Source organism: Panthera uncia, assembly GCF_023721935.1.
Source record: "Panthera uncia isolate 11264 chromosome C1 unlocalized genomic scaffold, Puncia_PCG_1.0 HiC_scaffold_3, whole genome shotgun sequence".
In the NCBI taxonomy this organism is placed as follows: Eukaryota; Metazoa; Chordata; class Mammalia; order Carnivora; family Felidae; genus Panthera; species Panthera uncia.
Genome location: NW_026057584.1, coordinates 110061892 through 110085227, shown reverse-complemented (window position 1 = coordinate 110085227; position 23336 = coordinate 110061892). Strand labels below are relative to the sequence as shown.

At 40.5% G+C, this 23336-nt stretch overlaps 1 pseudogene; it reads right to left on the bottom strand.

Moving 5' to 3' along the window:
- LOC125911448 (heat shock cognate 71 kDa protein-like) overlaps positions 1-11417 on the bottom strand; it is a 97409-nt pseudogene extending 85992 nt beyond the window's left edge.
- Positions 11418-23336: the final 11919 nt, after the last annotated feature.

The following is a 23336-nucleotide window of genomic DNA, read 5'->3' as shown; positions in this document are numbered from 1 at the left end:
TTGATTCTTTTCAAAATGATTCATTTATTTCCTCAATTTCTATTTTGTTTTCTTTTCATATATGCTAGCTTATTTTTATATTTTCTTATTTTTATTGATATTTTTAATCTTCCACTACATTTATTTTTAAAAGTTTATGAAACCTACTTTTAAATATTATCTTTGTTTATTGCAATTTCTGAATTCTCTCATTTCTGATACCTTTGCCCATTGTTTTTGCCTATTTTGCCATGTACCTTTTTTCTTTAAATTTTTTATCAGTTTTTATTGAAATTTTATATTACATAATACTTTTATGTGTATTTGGTTTTAAATATTTTATTTGTTATTTTTATTATTGAAGTATAGTTGACATATGATGTTATGTCAGTTTCATATGAATAACATTGTGATTCAAAAATTCTATTCATTACACAATGCTCACTACAACAGTATTTACCATCTGTCACCATACAACATTATTACACCATTACACAAACTAGATAATTATTTTATCTTTTTTGTATTTATATTTATTTATTTAGTATGGTGTCTTTTAATAAACTATTCATCCCCAAACAATATTTTTTTAAAAAATTTATTTATTTAAATTCAAGTTAGTTAACATACCATGTAGCATTGGTTTCAAGAGTAAAACCCAGTGATCCATCACTTACATATAACACCCAATGCTCAACCCAGTAAGTCCCATCCTCAATGCCCACCACCCGCTTAGCCCATTTCCCCACCTACCTTCCTTCCAGCAACCCTCAGTTTGTTAAGAGTCTCTTACATTGGGGCACCTGGGTAGCTCAGTGTGTTAAGTGTCTTACTTTGGCTCAGGTAATGATCTCATGGTCTGTGAGTTTGAACCCTGTGTCCAGCTCTGGGCTGACAGCTTGGAGCTTAGAGCCTGCTTCTGATTCTGTTTCTCCCTCTTTCTCTGCCCCTCTCCACTCATGCTCTGTCTCTCCCTCTTTCTCTCTCAAAAATAAACATTAAAAAAACCAATTTAAGTCTCTTATGGTTTATCTCTCTCTGTCTCTGTTTTTATCTTATTTTTTCCTTTCTTCCCCTGTTTGTTTCTTAAATTCTACATCTGAGTGAAATCATATGATATCTGCCTTACATTTTTTTAATTTATTTTTTTTATTGTGGCTATTCTTTAAAGGCTGATTTTTCCTCCATAGATTCTTCTAAAGAAGATTTGTATCATTAACTTCTCCCAGACCCATGGGGCACTACCAACTTTAGATCACTTTAAACCAAATTTAAGAAGAAGAGAAAGAAAAGAAGAAGGAAGGAAAGAAGGAAAGAAGGAAAGAAAGAAAGAAAGAAAGAAAGAAAGAAATTGTTATTGTGCTATAATATTTTTCTAATTCCTTGAAAATAGGGTAAGAGAAGAAACCAGCAGCACTTCAGCTAGGGTTTAAATCCCAAAGGCTTGGCCTGGAAGATGTGTGACATCATTGTCTTTTGGGTTAAAATCTGACCAGCAAAGCAAGCACATGATAAATAGCATCTCTGTGGAAGAAAGAACCAGAACAAGAAATAACACCCAGTTTTCAGTCTGAGGTCACAAAGGATATGAAAATCCACGTTAGGTGAGAATGAAAAGGCAGATGGTGGGAAAAGTGTGCAGCCAGCTGTGGGTCAGAATTTCCTGAGCCAATAAGGACAAAGCTAGTAAGGAATACAGGCCTCCTAATACTAGCACTACTGCTTCTAAACACCACAATGCCCCATACTATTGAGAATGGTGGAAAATACAAGTTTTCTATATCATACTGCATAATTTCTAAAAACCTTCATTCTGCAAAATCACACATGTAGAGGGGAAGATATATTCAGCCAAACCACTGAAAACCTATGCTATTTTTAAGCAGACCTACAAAAAATAACATCAGTCTGAATTAAAACACTAACCTCCTTTTAAAAATATTAACAAACTGAGGGTTGATGGGGGGTGGGAGGGAGGGAGGGTGGGTGATGGGTATTGAGGAGGGCACCTTTTGGGATGAGCACTGGGTGTTGTATGGAAACCAATTTGACAATACATTTCATATATTGAAAAAAAAAAGAATTGGATGTTAAGAAACATTCTAACCCCCCTTTTGGAAAGCGTCCAATTAACACACCATCCAGAGTGGGGGAGATTGGGGGGTGTTATACAGGAAATATTTTCTTTGATTTATTTATTTTAAAACCTTCATTTAATTTCTAACGTTTAATAAAAGTAGATATTGACTAGAAAAAAATAAAGATATATTAACTCTCTAATGAAAAGAAGAACTACAGTCAATTAAAACTTAACCTGAAAAAAGCACATTGATAGAAGCAGGTATAAGGAACAGTAAAGGCTGTGGAGTATGGAAATAAAGGCAAAGTGATATCCTCATTATCAGGAGATTCCGATGGCAAAGCGCTGCTGGTTTTGTACACTGTGAAGCCATCCAGAGGTGGGTGACACTGGCTCCTGTGTTAGATTCTGAGAGCACTACGTGCAAAACTAAGACAAAGCACAGGGCTAAAGCCAGCTAGAAGGGGTACTTCAGGTGGCTAGTCTGTAAGCATGTGTTCCTCCCCACCCCCAGCTGGCTACACCCACATTTCTGAATGTCCTTAAGGCTCAACTGCTATTAGTTGATGGTACAAAACAATTAAGGGCTCAGGAAAATCACATGTGAACTAAAGCAACTCTGTTTATACTGACATCTTTTCTTATTTACTAATCATATGTGAGCTTATTTCCTATGCAGAAAGACATTCTGTAGCAGAACAAATAGTACATAATTAAATACCCAAGCCCTATGCTTTTCTAAGTAGGTCTCATTAAAATTCGGCTTTGAAATAAAAGAGAAGGAGTTAATTTACTTACAGCAAATGGATATAAATCTTTTTGTTCACAGAATACTCAGTACATATCGTTATTTCTATCTTATAAACTTAACACATTTATTTATAACATTTCTTATCTTTCTCCTTTCCCAAATCTGAACTTCTTGAATGTCGGGCCATGTCATGTTACATTCTTCCTGGTGTCACCCTACCTCCCACAGGGCCAAGCAAAAGTGTTTAATAAAATGCTCTCAGAATAAGCACATATGTGATTAACTGAATGGGCAACTTGTGTCCCCTCTGAAACGAGGTTCTGTGTGGTGTGGTAGTGTAGAGTGCAGGTGTCTCCTTACAGAGTGTAATTCCACAGACACCCTTATTTTTAGAGCACCTACTATGTGACATGTGGTAATGTAGACACCACTATCTATAATTCCCACCATGGATGTTCAAGTTATAAAGGAGGAAATCGAGGCTTAAGGAGAAGCCAAGTGAACCCCTCTGATGTCTGCTGTCCACAAAGCCTCACAGGCTTTATTCTTGACCTGGAATCATTCCTAAAATATCTTTAGTTTCTCTGCCAGTGATCACAAAATGATTTAAAAGGGGGACACAAATATTTTAAAGAGTGAGACATGACCATATAGTGAAAAGAAAACAAAATTGCAAAGAAAAAACTGGGTTTGAATTCCAGGCATTCTTCCAAATATACTCCTCTCAGACTTACTTATGAGATAACCAAGAAGAAACCATGAAAGGAAATAATAATATCCCTTCAGAGCAGAAGTCTAAACAAATTTACATATACATGTAAATTTATACATGTATACATATGCATTTACATATGTATAATTTATATGCATATTATCTCAGTATGAATACATGTATGTAAACACATTGTGCAGTATATGCATATATATGCTATATATATATATGTAAATAAATATGTTATATGTATATAATATGTATGTAAATTTTTGTAGTATTTACTATGAGGGGGATATTATTGTTTCTTTTCCATGGGTTCCTCTTGCTTATTCCCATAAATAAGTCCTTAGGCCAAAATTCACCCCCAAACCTCTCTACCCATGAGGAAATGCTGTTTGAGCTCCACTACAATGTCTCCCTGTGGGCATATGCTGTGCCACCACTCCCATGAGCATCCCAGTGCTGCGTTGCTGCATCCTGGCACATGTCTGGCTCCCATGTTTTCTCTAGAAAACATAATCAATATCTCTGACAACAATCACACTAGGTAGTAGAGAAGTGGAAACAAATTGGCTCTATAGGGACTCATTTGATCCTTTTTCATGATTTCCCAATTGAATCACAGTAGTAACTCAAGCATTTTTTGACTTGTATGTTTGTTTTTCAATTAAAAATCCTAAATAGTAAGACTCACTTGTGATGATGTGTTTGTTTAAAGCAATGTTCAAAAGTAATACCATGCTAGAATTAGCAAATCATAAACTCTAATACAAATCTAAAATGATAACATGTGAAGAGAAATGAAAAGTGAGAGATGGGTTCATGAACAGCACTATAGATTTCCTTTCTTGAAACAGTTTGACATTGTTCAATTAGAAAAAAGGTAGGCTCTTCCACCTGTTATTAACAGTTCTCAGCTGAATTGATGATGTTGAGTTATGCTCAGTGACATAGGGCCTGGTGACAGCCTGAAAACACTACAATGTTGCCTACTGAACAAGGCACTAATGTTGTAAACAAATACCAAAGTTACAGCATTTTCTTATAGAATATTCTGACTTCCCAAGTCCTTTCTCACCCTGACCCTGGGATGAAATGTGAATCATAGATAAACAGTGATACAAATCTGTCAGAAGATTGACTGCTGATTCTGAGGTCCAGAAGGAAACTAGACATGCAGACGTGCCACTTCTAGACCACTTACATGGGATATGTGCACTGCCCACATAAGGTTCCAGACTTGCCAACCTTGCTTCACACCTACTTGTTTCACACTTCAAGATATAATTCTCCCTCTTTTCTTTTCTTTCAATTCCAGTAATGACCCACCTTCTCTCTCACCTTCAATCATTTCTTTACACACACTCTTTCTTATGCCTGGGATTATCTCCATGTACACTTTTCTTTACAACCTTCACAACAGTAACCTTCTTTATGGAAGTTGTCACTCCCTATGAAGTTTATTTCTGGCCCCTGATCTGTATGTTCAGCATTTCTCCTATAGTGTCCCAGTGTCCTGTCTTGTTTTTAACTCTATGCCATTAGTATTCATTCCCAAGGGCTCCTGTAACAAAATACCACAAACTTGGTGGCTTGGAACAACAGAAATCTATTCTAACATTTCTGGAGGCTTAAAGTCCAAAATCAAGGTGTTGATTGGACCATTCTCCTTCTGAAAAATCTAGGGAGGAGAGGATTCTTTCTTGTATCTTCCAAGTTCTGGTAGCTGATGCATTTCTTGCCTTATAGACACATCACTCCAATCTTTGCCTCCATCATCACATGGTGTTCTCCATTGTGTCCTCACATTGTTTTCCCTATGTGTATGTCTTTGTGTCCAAACTTCCTTTTTCTTATAAGGACACCAGTCATTGGGTTAGGAACCACTCTAATCCAGTAAGACTAAATCTTAACTTGCTTATATCTGCAAAGACTCTATTTCCAAATAAGGTTCTATTCTCAGGTTCTGAGTAGACATGAATATTGGGGTTACAGTATTCAATCCAGTACACTAGCAATTATATTTCCCAATTCACATGTGCTTCTTTACCAAACAATACTCTCTGCTAGGGTGATATTGAGGTTTATTATGTTTACTATTGTAACCAGTGTATTTACAATTCTTGATACATCCTATGTGCTTAGTTGATAGTGACTGAATGAATAAATAAATGGATCCCAATCCAAAGCAATGTCCCTAAAAGGTACCATACTGGACATTGAGACTCATAATTCAGTGATTGTAGTGAGGAGACCTAAATGCAAACCTTAAGTCCATCAGGGGTGGACCAGCACAGGGAGATGTAGCAACAACCAGAGCTCAGGTGAGAATTGGATCAAAATGGAAATACCTGAGTATGCAGCAATGACGTAGCTCAACAAGGCATAGGCTGTTCAGCCCTGCACATCCTAAAGAAAGGCCTATTCAGGACTATCCCTTGACCACTTTGACAGTTTCCCTGCTTGGGAATACTTCACATATATGGTCACATATCATTGCTGGGATAACTAAGTATGTTCCTGTGCAATTCCACTGAGAAAAGCTTAGAAACTTGGGTTTGGTTTCTTCTGGAATTTGCCCATGTACATTTCCTCTTTGTGGATTTTAACTTGTTTCCTTTCACTCTAAATAATAAAAATAAAGAAAATAATAAAAATAACCATGAATAACCATAGGGTTTCTCACTCCTATAAATTTAAGCAAATTATGGGGCCTGGGGATGGTCTTAGGGACTTCCAACACAATAATAGCCAAGGCACAATAATATACCTGAGACGGATAATTCTAAAGAACAAGACGCTTGATGCATAGTAGCTGCTCAATGAAGTATTAGTTGAATAAGTGAATGTCTATGGTGCATTCGTAGGTCAGCTCTCTTGATATTGGGGGTGGCTTAAAGTTTTCTCAGGCTGATATCAAAGTCTGGGCTCAGGGGTACCCTGCCCCTGTCTTCCTCTAGGCTGAAAAGCCATCTGTGTATGTTTCCTTTCCTGTGCCTCCTCTCTTAAAAACTGTATCTCACACCTTCAAGCTTCTTGAGAGCAGGAGCCATGGCACCTCTGATGGATCCCACTAGTGCTGCATTTAGCACAGAGTGGAATGCAGAGGCAAGCAAAAGTGCTGACCCAAGACCTGCCTGCCTTCTGATCTGTTGTACTTCTCCCCTGATTTATCTCTATCAGGGTGGGTGGCCCATGGTGAAGAAAGAGTCAGGGAAAGGAAGACAAGAGAGCGTGTCTGCTGTCTATCTTGACTGGGAGGTGCCTTCAGCAGAAGTAGCTTCAGCTCTTGAGGTGACGCTGACCACTGGGCACTGGCAGCATGCCTCCTTCTTTCTTCCTTCAGGCTAGCAGTGGAGGCAATTCCATGCTTTGAAAATCTCTGGGTTGCCTTGCCTCTGGTTACAGGAGCTTCAGAACTCAGACTGATTCTCTTTTCCTGTTGGGCATGCACTGATATGCATCTATCTCTAGGCCCAGAGCATCTCTGGGTTTCCCAGTGCATAGGCTATAGGTAGCAGGTAATCAGCAGGGTCAGGGTTCCTGAGCAGATTATTCAAGAGAGGGAGTGTGTGATCAGTCTGAGGCAGATTTCAAACCACAGACAATATGAGGGTGGCCAAGGGCATTTTTTTGTTAATTCATATCACTTTAATGACTATTGCTAAGCATTCCAGGCATAAGCAGAGACATAGAAATATAAAGGTACAAGGAGAATTTGAGAACCTCGGTCATGTGTGGTGGCGGTGGTCTACCACAACTTAACTAAGCTGGAAATTCATCTCCCAGGTTTTATTTCCAGTGTGATTTCCAGTTATAATTGGCCTCAAGGGATATTTTGCTGCCATATTTTTATGCTCTATAGATAGGGGCTGGGTGTGCAGTTCATGTATGCTGTCACTCAACTCCTGGCTCACCTGGTTGGCATGGGGCAGCATTGAGACCCATATTACACATCCGGTTTCTAGTGGGCCTCTTCCTTCAGCTTCTCCAAGCTGAAGGGACAACTCCATGGCAAAGGGAGACAGTTTTTCCTGCATGTGACCTATGGCATTAAGATTGGAGGTGGTATAGTCAGACATGTATTCCAGTGTGTTCTTCCTGATTTAGTTGTCTTTAACCCTTGACCTTGTCTATACCCAGTTTCTTGTTTTTCCACCACTGCCCTGCCTAGCTGACACATAAGTGGGTGGCCTTAGGCTCAATACCTGATGCAAAAGCAGTAACCTCCTCAGACTACCCCACCAGTTCTCCTCCTTATAACAAATTCCTCATTCTACATTGCATGTCATTATTTTTGCTTCTTTGATGGACACTTATCTGGTACAGAATGGATAATTGTTTAATTGGGCAAAAGTAGAGGATGTATGCATAGAAAAAAAAGGAATTAATCAGATCTAGGCCCAGGATAGTCATGTATACATATTTTCTCAGCTGTCCAGTGTTCTGCATCATGAAGACCATAATAACATCGACTCACATTTTCCTTCATGCTCTGATCCAGAACACAAGTCTGCTTCTCCAGAATCCCCTGGGAGTGTCAGCTTCCAGGGCTGCAGCAGCATCAGGAGGGGCTATTATTTATGACTGACCTACTGCTTAAACAGATTTCAGAGGATGGAATCACAATTGAAGAAAGGCTATCACAGAATCAGAGCCCTCAGCCCATAAGTTCTACTTAAGCTCAGAAATAACTTGGAGCCCAACAGGAACCTATAATTGATGAGTTCTGTCAGCCAGCATGTTTTCCCACTGAAAATGAGCTCCACGTGGAAAGGTTGATTTATTTGTGTTTTATGGCTTATTTTGTGGTGAAGAAAAATCAATAAAGGCATTCATTTTTACACTTTAAATGTCCCAGGCAAAATCAGAGCATTATCAAATGTATGCTTTATGTTCTTCATTTCTAAAGGTGAATGGGTATAAGGAATTAAACTTTGATTTGAAAATTACCCAAAGGCTCTTTCTTTTCTCAAGTTCTGCTCCTTTAAGGGAATCAGAGTGGTGGGAGGCCTCATATGCACTTCCTAGAGTATTGCCTGCCTACCTCAATCACTGGAGCTGTGTGTTCTGCAGACTTTGGCACTGTGCCCACCATTTGCCACTTTTTCCCACATTCAGAGAGCAGGACAGAGGGTCTATTAATGGACTCTGTACCCAAGAGTGGAGCTGGGCCTTTAACACAAAGACCATGGGACCAGCTGCATATTAAAGCCTGAAGAGGATATGGTGTGATGCTCAGAGGCACAATGCAGTGTGTCAGGGTCAGGAGAACTCTTATCTGACTTTTACCTTAGCTTACCTGAGAGATGAGGAAGCCCAACTAGGGCAATTGTAGTGCAGGGTGGAGAAGATAAGGTAAGAATTCAGAGGTCCTTTCAATTCCAAATACTCATGACATGCATTTGGAAGCTACAAGGATGGGTGAGTCTGAGAAGACTCAGAGACTGCTACCTGGTGAAACTAGGTGGCTGGTATAAACAATTATCTGTATACTCAATTAGAGTTACAAAGGAGTTTCTCATGCATTATTTAATGTAATTATAAAAATTTCTTTATAAGTTAGGTATTAGAGGAAAAGTAAACTGTAGGAAGGAAACAGTTTATATGGGACACGTGGGTGCCCATGAGATGTCCAGGTAGTCTATCAAAAGCCTAATGTCAGGATCTGGATGTTTGGGTCAGAGGCTTGGGCTAGAGATTATGTTTGGGGTTGTCAGTCTATAAGTGATGTAGAAGTAATGGACATACCTGACCTCACCCAGAGAAAGGTTGATGAGGGACAAGAAATTAGTGAAACCAGAACCTTAGATTCAATGTTCCTTTGAGCAGGATGAAAGAGACAAGCACAGATAAAAGCTGAGGGAGAATTAAGACAGAGGGACTGTGAGAAGAGAAATTTCAGAAGGCAACTTGCTGAGCACCTCACCTGGATTTGCTTGAGTCAGAAAGCAGGTACCGTCCAGATCAAGGTACTGAAAGCTTCCTGATATTTCTCTGGTTTGTCTGGAGAGAGATGTGTTCCAGCCTTAACCAGAGGAGAAAGCCAACCCTACTCGGCTGAAGGGCATTAACAATATCACAAGGTGGACATTAATGTTATACTCACATGTTGGGGAAGCACAGGGATCCAGAAAACAACACCTCACAATACTGAAAACTAACCACTTCCCAATCTGTGAGTTATCTCACCTAGGACCGATGGAACTGAGCCGAGTGTCCTCACAGGGAAACACATGGCTCACCTTCTGCAGGAAGACGAATGCCATTCCTGACACTTGGCTAAGATGTGCAGGATTTGTTTATATAGCAAAATCGAGTTATTGTCCCTGCTGAACAGGTGCTGCATTTTATATCACACAAAGAATGGCTCCAATCCTTATCACTCCTTCATTAACCAATCCCACACTCTACTGTTACTTACATTGTTATGGAACCAGGCTGGAACACTGGAAGAAAAACCAAGTGGCACTCAGAGATCTTGGTGGATCAGAGATTTATTTAACACTGGCAGGCTCAAAGGAGACCATTTCTCCAAAGATCTGAGCACCGAATGCAAATGGGAAGGGTTATTTATAGTTGTCTGCTTCCATATCTGTGCAGGTTTTCAAGTGCACAGCAAACAAAGGAAGAAGAACCTGGAGGAGAGGTCTCTAAGTTAGAGACCAGAGTTTGTTTTAGCCCCATCCGCCATCTTTGGAGTACTTTATTCACTTCTCCAACATTCCCCCTTTGATGCCTTTTAAAAACTTTTAGTAGGCATCACCTTTTAGTTTTACAGGTTGGTGCTTGTGGAAGGCTAAGATATGTGCTGCAGTTTGGGGAGCAACAGTGTTTTCAATAAAACGTACCATGGCATTCAGTATACAGGGGCTGATGGATATAATTAAATTTTGGAGAGGAGGGGCCCCACCAGGGCAGGAAGCCAGGAGGCCCAATCCGTGAGATCCTATCCTTTCCATTGATTGATACTTTTCTGTTGTACGTTGAATTCTTAACCTTAGTTGTAACTATTCCTGACTGGTTTATGAAATAGCAACATTCCTCACCCAGAAAGATGCAAGCCCCTCCTTTTTCTGAAGTGAGGAGGTCAAGGGCTTGCTTATTTTGGAGAGTCACTCTTGCCAGAGAGTTTATTTGGCTTTATAAGGTTACCAGAGAATCTGCCACCTGTTCCATGTCTTCATTTAGCTCTTGATATAGTCTATGGTATAGTCCTATGATGAACCTATGCTCCCTATTCCAGTTCTTATTCCTGTCGTAATTCCTGGTCCTCTCAGAATGGGTAGCAGGATTGCCTATTTAGCCCAGGACTTGGGGCTAAAGGCTGTTAAGAACTGATCTTCAGTGTATATGGATATCTCTAGGGTTAGAAAGACAGAATAACAGCTGAGTCCAGTTGGCCTCTAAGCATCGGTAGGCCAAATTAGAACACAGATAGAACACCTCAGGGGTTAAACATGGGTTGTATTCCACTTTAAGGTTATATTTCTTCCACATAGAGAGGTACCACTCATACCTTCAGGGACCATACAGATTAGATTGTTGGCATTTGTGAGAGAGATCCCAGTGTCCAGGGGTCCAATTAAGACAGAGGTGTTGGTTTTGAGATTTTCAGGAGCTTCCCAGGTCAAAGGGATAGGAGTGGCTAAGTAAGCCCTCTGGCTGAAGGGCAAGCACATCCAGCAGGTTTGGGTGTGATTAGCTATTTTATGGAGGATTTGTAGAGTAGTGTTGTCCAAATGCTGGAGTGGGGAATTGGTAAGCATCTGATTGAGGGCTGAAAGGTTCAAACCCTGGTAAGCTGCCTGGGGAGTGGTCGCCTTTATGGCTTGTATTACCCTGTCCAGGGTATCCTTTATAAACTTTTGAAGGGCCCTGTCTTGTACCATTCCCCTGTTCAAGATCCCCCATTGAGGAATGTAAGTGTAGCAAGCTTGCTTCCTTCTCTGCAGGCCCTTGTTGTGACATAGGTGCCTGACATTTTGGGTTATCTCTATGGTCCAATACTCAGTCCTTGGGGCACTGGGTGACTGACAGAGAGTGGGTGTTTTTCCCTTGTAGCAATCCTTGTGGAGGGAGGTGAAGGCGCTGGATGCCCTTGACCCCCTTATTGTCATATAACAATCCTGGGGGCAAGGTGGATAAGCAGCAGTTGTAAGGGTGAGAGAGGTTATCATAATATACAGTCAATACTTAATAATCCTCCCATCCAGAGGAGGTATGTGACACCCAGCATGCATCTTTTGTCCCATGTCCAGCTTGTTGGTGCAGTCTCTATCAGCCCAATAGTAAGAAGTAATATCAGGGCTATGACACCAGTAAGGGGCAAGGGCTGGCAAAGTTGCATCCAAACCCCTGTGCTCAGTCCACGTTTTGATTCCTCAAGCTTCTTCCATGTGCAGGCCAGCCAGCTTCCAGGGTGTGGCTGGAGCAGGGATGGAGATCTCAGGGGCCAGTGTCTTTTTGAGGGTCAGCTTAAGTGGGTGACTGGATCTGGATCACTTCATCAGGTTGAGGGTTCCTCAAAGTTGGTCTTCTTAACTCTGGAGTGATGGACCCATAGGGTGATACCTGAAACTGAATCCTCTATTTGGTTACATATCTGTAAAGTCCACCTCCAAGTCTTCGAAAAGGGCGGGTTTCTGGTAACTGTCAGATCAGGTTTAGGGAAGATATGGTATGCATAGAGATCCATCCTGTTTTTCAGTTGTTTAAGTAACCATATGCCCATGGGGTCTTATTATCCCCATAGAATAACAAGCACAGAAGATTGCCTATACATGAAACACTGTGACAATTTTTCTGAAGTTTACCTCAAGTTGTCTAGTTTAAGCAAACAACAAACATTTAAAGATAATCATAACTAGAATTTAACATCCATAACGGTGCATTGTTGAAACATAGTTGTTCTCTCTAAAGCCCCTCATTTCCAGAGATACCCAAATTGAGACCAATGCATTTGTAGAACAAATCCAGTCTTAACAAATCTGGCTTAATTGGTTACATAAACTAAGCAAGAATAGTGATTGATCATGAGGATCTTTTAAAGTTTACTTTGCTGGAACTTTTATAAGGAATCTCCAGGTTGAATTTTAGTAGCCTCTCCAGGTCAGAAGCCAAACCAAATAGTTGCCATCACACAGGCCTGAAATACCTGTAGAATTCGGTGAATTCCTCTTCATGAGGTCCCCAAGATATCCTGAGGTTCCTGCACCCGCCAGGAAATGACCTTCTTTACTCACCTGGTGAGGCTGCTGGGAACTCTGTAAGCAAAGCACCAGGCCAACATTTCCAAGGGGCTTTATGGCTCCATGTTTTATAAAGCCAACCCTAGTTCCTTAAAGCTGTCTGGTCATATCTGAGTTTATGAATGTCATTCTTAAAAATGACATTCCAGTCAAAGCCTTGGTAAAATAACCAGTATTTCCAATGGTGACCTGTTACAAGATGAACAGATTCTTATTAAACTTATGCAAACAATTGTAATTGCCATGAAAGAAAGAACACTCATTGAGAGTTTTTGAATTTCAGGGGAATTATGTACAGAGAAAAGATACATGCTTCAGTTTACAAATGAATACTTTATGACTTTTTTTATATCATAGATATCTTAAGAGAAAGTTTCCTTAATCTGGAAGAGGAAAAATTAGAGAACCAGAAATATTTTCAACAAGAATCACAAACTATAATCTTCCTCAGTTCATTTAATCCCATGTTCCTAATTCTTGTTCAATTTGAATGAAGCTTTGTAGTTCTGGAAATTCTTACCCATTTTAGTATTAATCCTAAAGATGTTGAATATCTGTATTTGTCCTCAAAGTCCTTTTTGTAAATCTCCTTGAAGGAGAAACATGTTTTTTGAGAGAATAAGAACGATTATAAATGACAAAAATCTCAGAAATAGACATCGTTAAAGATCTGATGAGAGTTCATTATGATGCAATTGACAAAGAAATTCTGTTATCTCTGTGACATATAACATTTCATTTAATCAGAATACTAAATGATGACCTTATATCAGAACATTAAAACTTTAGGAATTGCATATATGTGGGCAGTTACAACATTTACCTGTGCAATACAACTTAAGGTTTACCATTGTAAGACAGTGCTTTTCCAAGTAACTTAGCATCCCAAATAAAAGGGCCTAATTGATCAATAAGACTTCATTTACCATTTAAATCCTGAGAAGTTTGTTAAAACCCCAGGAAGTCATAAGTACATCCTAAATAGGATTACATATCATTACACATCTTAAAATTTTATTTATTCAACCAAAGTGTCAATAAAAGATCCCAAAGGTGAATGTATAGCATTATATAGTTGTTATCAAAACCTAGCTTCTTTAACATTCAGAAATTTTAACTAAGTGGTCAAAGACCTGATAAAGATGAAATATAAAACTTTGATTTTCCCAGAGGATAGACCTTTGTTTGCATTGTCTTATCAAGAGCAGATCAACAGTTCAAGAAAACTTTGTCATTTGAGCAGAGAGAAGAGCAGAATTTCAACCTTATGTCAGTGTATTTTTAAAAATTCCATTCATCTCAACCTTCTACAACTTTCTTTTGCTTTCAAATTTTGTCCCAAAGCCATTTCTTTTCAAATAGCCAGTATCATTTAGGAGAAAAAAAAATTACTTTCTTCTACCCTCAACAAAACTGTATTTCCATTCCTTATGTCTTTCTTATATACCTCCTACTTTCCTACATACAGGGTTGCTTTCTTTATTTTCATCAGTCTTAAGTACACTTAGCAGAATTTTAACTCTTAGGAAACCTTAGTCTCCAATTGAGTACTTAGTAGCCAACTAAGAGATGTTTACATCAGAACTTTTTAGATGGTAAATTCATGAACCAATTAAGTACAAAGCATGTTTTGCTTAGTACTTAATTTTTGCTTAGTACCTAATAGGTCTGAATAACCTTAATTTCTCAGCAATAAGAAGTTAAAAACACAAACCTATGTTCAATAATCAAAGCTTTAGCATTCCATCCCATTTGGAAAGTTTCAGGTTACTAAGACCTTGAAAGTTTTCTTAACAATTACAGACAAAATTAACTATCATTAACAAATTTCAACAGAGATAACATGAGTTTATTTGACCTTTGCCGATAACTTTAAAGACACGTCCACTCGGGGCGCCTGGGTGGCGCAGTCGGTTAAGCGTCCGACTTCAGCCAGGTCACGATCTCGTGGTCCGTGAGTTCGAGCCCCGCGTCAGGCTCTGGGCTGATGGCTCGGAGCCTGGAGCCTGTTTCCGATTCTGTGTCTCCCTCTCTCTCTGCCCCTCCCCTGTTCATGCTCTGTCTCTCTCTGTCCCAAAAATAAATAAAATAAAATAAAAAAAGACACGTCCACTAAACTTAAATTAGTTTAAACATCAAATATGTTTCACCTGTGTCCACCTAAAAGTCAATAAATTTCTCTCCATTGTCAATTTTCATTTGGGGCACCAGTGGAGGTATCTGAAATGGGTGGTCCAAGGGGGGGTGCACTTTGCTCCTTGACTTGGAGGGTGAGAGGAGGAACCAATGGTGCCTGAGACACTGAGGATTGTATAGGACCACACCCAAGTTGGTGCAGAAACATGAGGGGGAGGGCAAGGCAGAAGCAGCAACTGTTTGGGAATATTCCTTAAAGTCCCTGTCCTGAGGTAGACTAACCATAATTGGCTCCAATTATAGCCATTAACCTTGGAAATGAGAAGAATCCCTCACATCTATTAGGCACAGGAACAGGGAGAGTCAGTGTCCCCTTTTAGTCTGATTCTATCTTGGCTAGGCCAATAAGGTACCCTTCTTGAGGTTCCCCCTGATATCGGCTGGGTTTTTGGGACTTTCCCTGGTTGGGACACTTATTCTTTTTAATGTCCTTTCCCCTTGCAGTAGGTTCATTGACCCCTTGCTAAGGAGGTTCTGAGTCTCCCCATTTTGGGCGGCTAGACCTTCCCTGTCCTTTAGTGGTGGCTCTTTAGTGCCTCTGGAGCAAACAATGTGTAAACCTTGCATAATCTCTTACAATAATCCCGGGGGGGGGGATCCTCTTGCTCCTGGACATGTTTATGGCCTTCTCAGCCTCTGCTCTGATCCCTCAGAGAGCCTCTTGGTACCAGTGGATGTGGACCAGCATCTGGAGAGCGCCTGTGCTGGCTGAGGGAGCAATCTGGCCGCTGGCTCTTATGAGGGAGGGTTCTCCAGGTCCAGAAGGGGAGGAGAAATGGGCTGTGGCGGTGGAGGTGGAGTCATCTGTGGCAGCAGCGAGACAGACGGGGGAGGAGTTTCAAGCTTAGAAGAGGGCGGGGGAAGGAGCCTAATGAGTCATGAGGAGGCAGAACACTAGGGGAGCAATGGATTGCTTCTTTGGCTCCCTGGGTGAGTTTCCAGATAAAGTGGCTAAAACCTTTGCCTGGCTCTGCTTACTATGGATGAATTGCACCCAAGGTGGAGGATTTCTGGCAATTCCAAGCCAGGAGTCGATGTATGGGAATTGAACAGGGTGACCTGGGTCTGGAGACAACATACCAGATGCAGCAGACCATCAAGATATCCAAGGTTCCCCCAGATGGCCCCACACACACCAAAAGTGGGCCTTTCCAACTCACAAAAGATCTCCAATGTGCCAGAGGCTATCCCAATTGTATAGTATCCCCAAAACCCCCTCCTTGCTCCAACCTGACCTCACAATGCTCCTGTGAGGTGGAATCACAAAGACAGAGGGACAGGGGCACCCCTTCCAATGAGAAGACAAGCCAGATGCCCGTCTGGCTGTGTCCCGAAGGAAACCAGGTGACACTCAGCCACAGTGGTCCCAGCCCTGTGACCCATGATCAGAAACCATTGATGCCACCACAGACCATGTGCCATCCACCATTGAATCGCAGACAGGCCCACTCAGACTCCGTGGGCCCCTGGGGACCCCAAAGGCACCCACTTGTGGAGCCACAGAATTGAACTTGTCAGGCAAGCTAGAGTGAGTAGCACATTCACACTCACATACACACCAGAGGTTATTACATTCCTTCCCATAGAATTCCTACCTGTGAGACTTCTGAAGTCTCGGGGAGTGATCAGGTCCCCCTTCCACTCTTAAGAGTGGGCCTGACTAGATTGGGCCTTACCGGTTCCTACCTCAGGTCCAGGTCCTTGCCTGCCAAGTCTCCTTAAATCCGGCAGGAATGGTGGAGTGGGGGCCAGCCTGAGGCAACTGAGCAGGAGACTGCTGAAATTCAGGCAGGGCACACCCTCTCCCTTGCAATCCCTCATTCCATTCTCCCAAACCAGTGGGAACAATGGGTCAGCACAGTTGGGTTTCCCAGTCAGGGAACCAAATATGTTATGAAATCAGCCTGGAATGTTGGCGGAAAAACCAAATGGCACTTGGACATCTTGATGGATTGGAGATTTATTTAACACCAGTGGGCTCAGAGGAGACCATTTCTCCAAAGATCTGAGCGCTGAATGCAAGTGGGGAGGGTAATTTATAGTCATCAGCTTCCATATCTGTGGGGGTTTTGACGCACGCAGCAAACAAAGGAAGAACCTGGAGGAAGGGTTTCTAAGCTAGAGACCGGAGGGTTTTTTTTTTGCCCCATCAGCCATGAGTACACTTTGGCATACTTTATTCACTTCTCCAACAATACCTCTCTTTGATTACTTAGTCTGAGGTGTCCACCCCATTTACCAAGTGAAAGAGTAGGGGATGAGCAGTCATGGTACATTGCTTCTTGGAAAAAGAGTATCAAATAAAATCTGTAGGCTGAGATAAGGAGGTTCTGAATTGTCTGTATGCTGGGCATGCAGCTTTACATGTCTTCTACTGATTCAGAAAACAAGGCCATTAGTCCAATAAAAAATCTCTCAATCTCATAGGGCCATTTCCAAGACATCCTGGATTTGGGCCAGGAGCAGTGCATACCAACTCTGTCCTTGACTCTAGCAATGGGAAGATATTTGAAAGCATTGAAGTAAACAAGAGAAAAGATGGGGCAAACCACATAACTTGGTTATGTCATAACTTGGTCAAACTGGCTAAATCACTTCAAATTTAAGAACTGATAAATGACCAAAACAGTGCAGCTCCTAAAATGTCTCACTCTCTCAAAAATAAATAAGCATATAAATGTTTTCATAAAAATATTTTTTAGTATAATTTATTGTCAAGTTGGCTAACATACAGTGTATACAGTGTGCTCCTGGTTTTGGGGGTAGACTTCTGTGATTCATTGCTTACATACAACACCCAATGCTCACCCCAAGTGCCCTCCTCAATGCCCATCACCCATTTCCTCCTCTCCCCTACCCGCCCTCCATCAACCATCAGTTGATCTTTGTATTTAAGAATCTCTTATGGTTTGCCTCCCTCTCTGTTTGAAACTACTTTTTCCCCTCCCTTCCCCCATGGTCTTCTGTTAAGTTTTTAAAGTTCCACATATCAGTGAAAACATATTTGTCTTTCTCTTGTTAGAAAATTCTAATCTTTTTGTTATCTTGGCATTGACATCAATCAATTGTAGTTTTTCATTCATTTTGAAATCTTCCTGGTTCTTGGTATGATGAATAACTTTTAATTTTTTTAATGTTACTTATTTTTGAGAAAGAGAGACAGAGTGTGAGCCAGGGAGGGGAAGAGAGAGAGAGAAGGAGACACAGAAACCAAAGCAGGCTCCAGGCTCTCAGCTGTCAGCACAGAGCCTGATGCGGGGCTTGAACCCACAGACCATGAGATCATGACCTGAGCCAAAGTCAGACGCTTAACCGATGGAGCCACTCAGGTGCCCCTTGGTATGATGAAAAATTTTTAAATTAAAACCTATTATTTTGTATTTAATAAATTAATAAATAAATAAGCATTAAGAAAATAAAAGAAAAAAGGAAGAGAAAGAAAGAAAGAAAGAAAGAAAGAAAGAAAGAAGCTGTCAGATATGCAGGAGGTCAAAATTATACTCTCAGGTCTCTTTTTGAAAAAGTTATCTGAAGATAAACTCGAACTGAATAATAAATAAATAAATAAATAAATAAGTTAATTCTGAATCATCAAGGCAGATATTGTTGCTATGAAATGCAAAGGCAAAACATTATTCTTGGAAAAGCAGAAATTAAATGTAAGAAAAATTAATAGTAGCAGTTTGAGGCTTACATCCTACATTATATCAATAAAGACCACAAACTAGAAAGAAATTTGGGTGCATAAAATTCTGGTAAATATCCTGTCTGACATTGGGAGACAAAAAAGTATTTTATTTTTGTCCTTGATAATTATAGAATCGTAATCAAAAATAACTTTGAAACCTTAATGATAGTCATGACTAATATTAAGAAAAAGATATATCTATTCTAAATCTCAGAAGGAAATGACAAAATTATATTATCAAATATGTTATCGAAAATGTAAAACAACTGATAAAAAACCAAACATTTTAGTTTTCACAGTAACCATAAATGAAGTTAATTCTCCCAGTTGAAGACATATTCTAAAATTGGCATGGCTAAACTAAAAAGTCCAACACTATTCATCTTAAGAAGTATGATTAAGGGATCCTGGGAAGATGGCAGCGTAGGAGGACGCTGGGCTCACCGTGTGTCCTGCTGATCACTTAGATTCCACCTACACCTGCCTAAATAACCCAGAAAACCGCCAGAAGACTAGCAGAATGGAGTCTCCGGAGCCAAGCGCAGATGAGAGGCCCACAGAAGAGGGTAAGAAAGGTGGAGAGGTGGTGCGCGCTACACGGACTGGCCAGAGGGAGTCGGGGTGGAGGGGCGGCCCACCGGCCAAGCAGAGCCCCCGAGTCTGGCTTGCAAAAGAGGAGGGGCTGGACAGAGTGTGTTCTGACAGCAAGCAGGATTTGACATCTGGAAGGTTATAAGCTAACAGCTCTGCTCAGAGAACGGGAGGGCTGGAGGACAACGGGAAGGAGAGTTGTTGAGCCCCTGATGACAGAGCTCAGCTTGATGAGGAAAAAAGGTGCTTGCCAGGGTCATCTCCCTCGCCCATCCCCCAGCCAAAATCCCAAAGGGAACCAGTTCCTGCCACGGAACTTGCTTGCACCGCAGAGGAAACACCCAACGCTGGGCTTCTGAGGATCCATCCCTCTGGCGGGTCTGACTCCCTCCCAGTGCCACAGGGCCCCTTCCGAAGTGGACCTCCAAAGGAAAACCTAGCTGAGCCTGCCACTCCTGCCCCCATGCACCTTACCGATCCACCCCAGCTAATATGTCAGATCTCCTGCACCACAAGCCTGGCAGTGTGCAAGTAGCCCAGATGGGCCATGCCACCCCACAGTGAATCCCGCCCCTAGGAGAGGGGAAGAGAAGGCACACACCAGTCTGACTGTGGCCCCAGCGGTGGGCTGGGGGCAGACATCAGGTCTGACTGCGGCCCCATCCACCAATGCTAGTTATTCAAGACAGCACAGGGGATGTGCCCACAGTCCCTCACCACTCCAGGGACTATCGAAAATGACGAAACGGAAGAATTCCCCTCAGAAAAAAGTCCAGGAAATAACAACAGCTAACGAACTGATCAAAAATGATTTAAACAATATAACAGAAAGTGAATTTAGAATAATAGTCATAAAATTAATCTCTGGGATTGAAAACAGTATAAAGGACAGCAGAGAATCTCTTGCTACAGAGATCAAGGGACTAAGGAACAGCCAGGAGAAGCTAAAAAATACTATCAACGAGTTGCAAAATAAAATGGAGACAACTACGGCTCGGATTGAAGAGACAGAGGAGAGAATAGGTGAACTAGAAGATAAAATTATGGAAAAAGAAGAAGCTGAGAAAAAGAGAGATAAAAAAAATCCAGGAGGATGAAGGGAAAATTAGAGAACTAAGTGATGCACTAAAGAGAAATAATTTATGCATAATTGGTATTCCAGAGGAGTAAGAGAGAGGGAAAGGTGCTGAAAGTGTACTTGAAGAAATTATAGCTGAGAACTTCCCTGAACTGGGGAAGGAAAAAGGCATTGAAATTCAAGAGGCACAGAGAACTCCCTTCAGACATAACTTGAATCGATCTTCTGCATGACATATCATAGTGAAACTGGAAAAATACAAGGATAAAGAGAAAATTCTGAAAGCAGCTAGAGATAAATGTGCTGTAACATATAAAGGGAGACCTATAAGACTCGTGACTGATCTCTCTACTGAAACTGGGCAGGCCAGAAAGGAATGGCAGGAGATCTCCAATGTGAGGAACAGAAAAAATATGCAGCCAAGATTCCTTTATCCAGCAAGTCTGTCATTTAGAATAGAAGGAGAGATACAGGAATTCCCAAACAAACAAAAACTGAAGGAATTTGTCACCATTAAACCAGCCCTACAAGAGATCCTAAGGGGGATCCTGTGAGACAAACCAGAGACAGTGCTACAAGCATGAAACCTACAGACATCACAGTGACTCTAAACCCATATCTTTCTATAATAACACTGAATGTAAATGGACTAAATGCTCCAACCAAAAGACATAGGGTATCAGAATGGATAAAAAAACAAGACCCATCTATTTGCTGTCTACAAGAGACTCATTTTAGACCTGAGGACACCTTCAGATTGACAGTGAGGGGATGGAGAACTATTTATCATGCTACTGGAAGTCAAAAGAAAGCTGGAGTAGCCATACTTATATCAGACAAACTAGACTTTAAATTAAAGGCTGTAACAAGAGATGAAGAAGGGCATTATATAATAATCACAGAGTCTATCCATCAGGAAGAGCTAACAACTATAAATATCTATGCGCTGAATACAGGAGCCCCCAAATATATAAAACAATTACAAACATAAGCAACCTTATTGATAAGAATGTGGTAATTGCAGGGGACTTTAACACTGCACTTACAGAAATGGATAGATCATCTAGACACACGGTCAATAAAGAAACAAGGGCCCTGAATGATACATTGGATCAGATGGACTTGACAGATATATTTAGAACTCTGCATCCCAAAGCAACGGAATGTACTTTCTTCTCGAGTGCACATGGAAACTTCTCCCAGATAGATCACATGCTGGTCACAAAACAGCCATTCATAGTATAGAAGAATTGAGATCATACCATGCATACTTTCAGACGACAATGGGATGAAGCTTGAAATCAACCACAAGAAAAAGTCTGGAAAACCTCCCAAAGCATGGAGGTTAAAGAACACCCTACTAAAGAATGAATGGGTCAACCAGGCAACTAGAGAAGAAATTAATAAATATATGGAAACAAATGAAAATGAAAATACAACAATCCAAATGCTTTGGGATGCAGTGAAGGCAGTCCTGAGAGGAAAATACATTGCAATCCAGGCCTATCTCCAGAAACAAGAAAAATCACAAATACAAAATCTAACAGCACACCTAAAGGAAATAGAAGCAGAACAACAAATACACCCCAAATCCAGCAGAAGAAGGGAAATAATAAAGATGAGAGCAGAAATAAACAATATAGAATCTAAAAAAACGGTAGAGCAGATCAATGAAACCAAGTGTTGTTTTTTTTGAAAAAATAAACAAAATTGATAAACCTGTAGCCAGGCTTCTCAAAAAGAAAAGGGAGATGACCCAAATAGATAAAATCATGAATGAAAATGGAATTATCACAACCAATCCCTCAGAGATACAAGCAATTATCAGGGAATACTATGAAAAATTATATGCCAACAAACTGGACAACGTGGAAGAAATGGACAAATTCCTAACCACTCACACACTTCCAAAACTCAAACACGAAGAAATAGAAAGCTTGAACAGACCCATAACCAGCGAAGAAATTGAATCAGTCATCAAAAGTCTCCCAACAAATAAGAGTCCAGGACCAGATGGCTTCCCAGGGGAGTTCTACCAGACGTTTAAAACAGAGATAATAGCTATCCTTCTCAAGCTATTCGAAAAAATAGAAAGGGAAGGAAAACTTCCAGACTCATTCTATGAAGCCAGTATTACTTTGATTCCTAAACCAGACAGAGACCCAGTAAAAAAAGAGAACTACAGGCCAATATCTCTGATGAATATGGATGCAAAAATTCTCAATAAGATACTAGCAAATCGAATTCAACAGCATCTAAAGAGAATTATTCACCATGATCAAGTGGGATTCATTCCTGGGCTGCAGGGCTGGTTCAACATTCGCAAATCAATCAACGTGATATATCACATTAATAAAAAAAAAAGATAAGAACCATATGATCCTGTCAACCGATGCAGAAAAGGCCTTTGACAAAATTCAGCAACACTTCTTAATAAAAACCCTCGAGAAGGTCGGGATAGAAGGAACATACTTAAAGATCATAAAAGCCATTTATGAAAAGCCCATAGCTAACATCATCCTCAATGGGGAAAAACTGAGAGCTTTATCCCTGAGATCAGGAACACGACAGGGATGCCCACTCTCACCGCTGTTGTTTAACATAGTGCTGGAAGTTCTAGCATCAGCAATCAGACAACAAAAGGAAGTCAAAGGCATCAAAATTGGCAAAGATGAAGTCAAGCTTTCGCTTTTTGCAGATGACATGATATTATACATGGGAAATCCGATAGACTCCACCAAAAGTCTGCTAGAACTGATACATGAATTCAGCAAAGTTGCAGGATACAAAATCAATGTACAGAAATCAGTTGCATTCTTATACACTAACAATGAAGCAACAGAAAGACAAATAAAGAAACTGATCCCATTCACAATTGCACCAAGAAGCATAAAATACCTAGGAATAAATCTAACCAAAGATGTACAAGATCTGTATGCTGAAAACTATAGAAAGCTTATGAAGGAAATTGAAGAAGATATAAAGAAATGGAAAAACATTCCTTGCT